The following is a 4,848-nucleotide window of genomic DNA, read 5'->3' as shown; positions in this document are numbered from 1 at the left end:
AGCACAAGCTGGAATCAAGATTGCCGGGAGAAATATCAATAACCTCAGATATGCAGATGACACCACCCTTATGGCAGAAAGTGAAGAGGAACTAAAAAGCCTCTTGATGAAAGTGAAAGAGGAGAGTGAAAAAGTTGGCTAAAGCGCAACATTCAGAAAACTAAGATCATGGCATCTAGTCCCATCACTTCATGGGAAATAAATAAGGAAACAGTGGATACAGTGACAGACTTTATTTTGGGGCTCCAAAATCACTGCAGCTGGTGACTGCAGCCATGAAATTAAAAGATGCTTACTCCTTGGAAGGAAAGTTATGACCAACCTAGATAGTATATTGAAAAGCAGAGACATTACTTTGCCAACAAAGGTTCTTCTGGTCAAGGCTATGGTTTTTCCAGTGGACGTGTATGGATATGAGAGTTGGACTGTGAAGAAAGCTGAGTGCTGAAGAATTGATGCTTTTGAACTGCGGTGTTGGAGAAGACTCTTGAGAGTCCCTTGGACTGCAAGGAGATCCAACCAGTCCATTCTAAAGGAGATCAGTCCTGGGTGTTCATTGTTAGGACTGATGCTGAAGCTGAAACTCCAATACTTTGGCCACCTCATGCAAAGAGTTGACTCATTGGAAAAGACTCTCATGCTGGGAGGGATTGGGGGCAGGAGCAGAAGGGGATGACAGAGGATGAGATGGCTGGATGGCATCACCGAGTCGATGAACATGAGTTTAGGTAAAGTCCGGGAGTTGGTGATGGACAGGGAGGCGTGGCGTGCTGTGATTCATGGGGTCGCAAAGAGTCGGATAGGACTGAGTGACTGAACTGAACTGTCTTGCTGGGTCTTCTCCTTCACTCTTGGGTGTGGGATATCTCGTCAGTTGCTCCAGCGCCATGCAGCTGGTAGTAGTCTGAGGCACTGGTATATCTGACTTTGTTTGTCTTCTATCTTCCAGGGTTTTTCCCTTATTACCTGATGTCTAACTTCCTGAAAATCACCGCTTTATATATTTTTTTGTTCTGGATTTTGGCGACTACGAAGAAAAATGGCACCATGCAGGGGAGAGAAGGATCAACAGGGAATAGAGTATAGAACTGGAAAGACAGCTCTAGTCTCTGTGTGAGTGATAATTTGAAGAAACAATAAAGGAACTGAAGAAGTGAGCTTGAGGCCTTCTTGGAGAAGAACATTTGAGGAGAGAAATAAGCAAATTTAAGAAGACAGGAACATGATTATAATAGCAAGGATGTAGAAGCAACATAAATATCCGTCAACAGGACTGGATAAAGTAGATCTGGTACATATATAGAATGGAATAATACTCAGCCATAAAGAGAAACAAAATTGTGACATTTATGGAGATGTGGATGGATCTAGAGACTGTCATATAGAGTGAAGTAAATCTTAAAGGGAGAAAATATATAGGATATTAATACCTATATGTGGAATCTAGTAAAATGGAATAGATGATCTTATTTGGAAAGTACAAATGGAGACATAAATGTGGAGAACAGACATATGGGAAGGGGAATGGGGGCTGAATGGGATGGATTGGGAGATCTGCATTGATGTGGATATGTGTATACACACACACGCATATACACTATTGATACTATGCATAAAATAGACAAGCAGTGACAACCTGCTGTATAGACCAGGGAATTCTACTCAGTACTCTGTGGTGACCTAAATGGGAAGGCAATCCAAAAAGGGGGGGTATATTTCTACCAACAATGAATTCACTTTGTTGTACAGAAGAAACACCCTGTGAAGCAACTATACTGCAACAAAAAAACAGACAAATGAACAGTGACGCAGGATTGCCCCCTCCTCAGAGAACACGTGCAGGTCAGGTGGCCTGAGTCAGTTAAGGGCCACGAAGACGAGCCTGGAGAGAGAGCCAGGTGCTCAAGTCACGGGAGACTCGTAGGGACGAAGCACCTTGGATTTCATCCTCAGTGCGATGAGAAGTTATTGTAGGGTTTTTAGCAAGGGTGTACATTTGGAAGCAGGAAATTTAACATTTTAAAAGCTCAGACTAGTTGCTAAGTAGAAAACGGATCATAAGGGGTCAAGAGTGGATTCCAATTTGGTAAGGGTAATAGCACTGGAGGTGGTAATAAATAATTCAGTTCTAAAATATTTTAAAGGGCATGCTGATAAGATTTGATACAGTGCATGTGGGGTATAAGGCCAAGAAAGGAGTAAAGATGTATTCCTGAGATTTTGACCTCAGTGGTGGTCTCATAACAGAGAGAAGAGTGTTGTCAGAGAGAATTAAATTATGTAATTTTGTGATGCAAAAGTCTGGAGCTCACAAAGAGGTTAGAGATGTTCCAGAATCATCAGAGTACATGTAGTGTTGTGCAGGGGGCTCACTAGGAAGTGTGAGGCTTGGAGAAGTCCAAGTACTGAATGGTGGTGTATCTTCAACTTTAGAGGCTGGAGAATTGAGCTGAATCAGCAAGAGACCAAAATAGGAGCACCCAGTAAAAATGAAAAGCCTGACGTCCTGGAAGTCAAGCATAGAAAGCCTTCCAAGAAGTAGGGAGGGATTGGGACTTTCCTGGTGGTCCAGCGGTTAAGAATCGCCTTGCAATGCAGGGCACACAGGTTCCATCCCTGGTTGGGGAACCAAGACACATCCCATGGGTCATCTAAGCTCGCACTCCACAACAAAGATCCTGCCTGATGCGATAAAGAGCCCGAGGCAGCCAAATATGAAGAAAACAGAAAGAAGCAGGGAGGGATCAACCCTATTGAGTGTTACAGAGAAAGATAAAAACCGAGAATTGATACTGCTGCTGCTGCTGCTGCTGCTAAGTTGCTTCAGTCGTGTCCGACTCTGTGAGACCCCATGGACTGCAGCCTACCAGGCTCCTCTGTCCATGGGATTTTCCAGGCAAGAGTACTGGAGTGGAGTGCCATTGCCTTCTCCACAAGAATTGATACTAGATTATTCAATATGAAGGTCTTCAGGAATAGCTCATTTCTTATCTCACCAGCCTCAAATATTTGAGGCACTGCATTTATTAAATTCTGATGAAACTTAAGGTCTATGATGTGTCCACGCTCTCTCCTCCTGAGTTTGGTTGAAAATTTTGCTTATTTGTTTGTGTCTGAATCAACAGGTACCCTGTGCTTTCCATTTCCCCTCACCGGCTTCTTGAAGGTCAGTGTGGAATTATGGGGGCCCTACCATCTGAGGGGTGACAAGAGACGTTCCTAGAAGGGCTGACCTAGCGGTGGGTGGGCTCGCCCTGTGCTCAGGGAGTTATTGTCTCTTGACCAAGACCTAAGAAGACATTCAGAGCTTCTTTATTTTGGAATATCATCGTACTCTATACGTATCCCCAAAGATGCTAGGAATGAGCAAGAACCAAAAGGTACAGCTTGATAGAGAACACTCTCCGTTTCACTCCGTTAAAAATACTACACCCCATCTGTGATTAAAACAGTAAGAAGGGACTGACCTGGTGCTCCAGGGGTTAGGACTCCGAGCTTCCACTGTAGAGGGCAGGGGTTTGATCCCTGGTAGAGGAACTAAATCACACATGCTGTGGGGAGCAAAGCAAAATAAACAAAAAACCAGCAAGAAAAGAATTCAAAATAAAATAACTATCAAACCTATGGTCTTGCTATGCTTTTTTTTTTAAACCTTAGATTAATTTTTATTTAACCACTGGAAAGGAATTTCAAGAGAAATGTCTCCTAAGAAGCTCATGGATATATTCAATGTTTTACACACACAGTTCAACATGTTGGTTTGATTTTAACTTTACAAATGCAGTTGCCTCATTTAGGTTGCAGTCCATGGGGTCGCAAAGTCGGACACGACTGAGCGACCGAACAACAGCATTAAAGCTACTACATTCTTTGTGCCTGAGTTGACTCCGCACAGCACATCTTTTTTTTTTCCATCATTGTCTAGATGCTATCTCGGATGGGTTAAATAACCCATAAGTGATATAGTTTCTAAATGAAGCAAGCTTTGTTTTTCAGATATGGTAGCTTTGGAGAAAAAGTACTGAGAGCTTTGAAGGGTCAGAAAATGTGGGTGCATTCCGTCGAGTGCCAAGGGCCCAGCCCGTGGAGTTCTTCAACCACACGCACAGCTCCTAACCCATTAGAGGTGCAGAGAGCTAGCTGGCCCACTTGAACGTCCTTCCTCCCAAACTTACAAAGAAAACACTCCAATTATCTGACTTGAAAGTGAATAAAGAAAGAAATGAGGAAGAAAAGTCAGTTGCTTTTCCACTGTATGACTTCCTAAGTTCGAAATCGATAGTACTGAAGAGATGGTAGGAGCCATGCTTTAAAGGACAGCTCTCAGCTTCTCTCAGACAGGAGGCAAGGGCGTAAGTCCAGAAAGAACCTCTCCCCTGCTTTACTGGGGCTCTGATTCTTTTGTTCTTGTTTAGCCTCTAAGTTGTTTCCAACTCTTTTGTTACCCCATGGACTGTAGCCAACCAGGCCCCTCTGTCCGTGGGATTCCCCAGGCAAGAATACTGGAGTGGGTTGCCATGCCCTCCGTCAGGGGATCTTCCTGGTTCAGGGATCAAACCCATGCTCTTGCATTGGCAGGCGGGTTCTTTACCACCGAGTCTCTGGTGGCTCAGATGGTAAAGAATCTGCCTATAATACAGGAGACCCAGGTTCCATCCCTGGGTGGGGAAGATCCCCTGGAGAAGGGAATGGCAACCCACTCCAGTATTCTTGCCTGGGGAATCCCATAGACAGAGGAGCCTGGTGGGCTACAGTCCATGGGGTCACCAAGAGCTGGACACGACCAAGCCACTGACATTTCACTTCTTCATTTGATTCGTAGCCTTGTTTTATGTTCCTCTTGGTGAC

Source organism: Bison bison, unplaced genomic scaffold (genome assembly GCF_000754665.1).
Source record: "Bison bison bison isolate TAMUID 2011002044 unplaced genomic scaffold, Bison_UMD1.0 scf7180017864524, whole genome shotgun sequence".
In the NCBI taxonomy this organism is placed as follows: Eukaryota; Metazoa; Chordata; class Mammalia; order Artiodactyla; family Bovidae; genus Bison; species Bison bison.
This window is presented reverse-complemented; position numbering follows the sequence as displayed.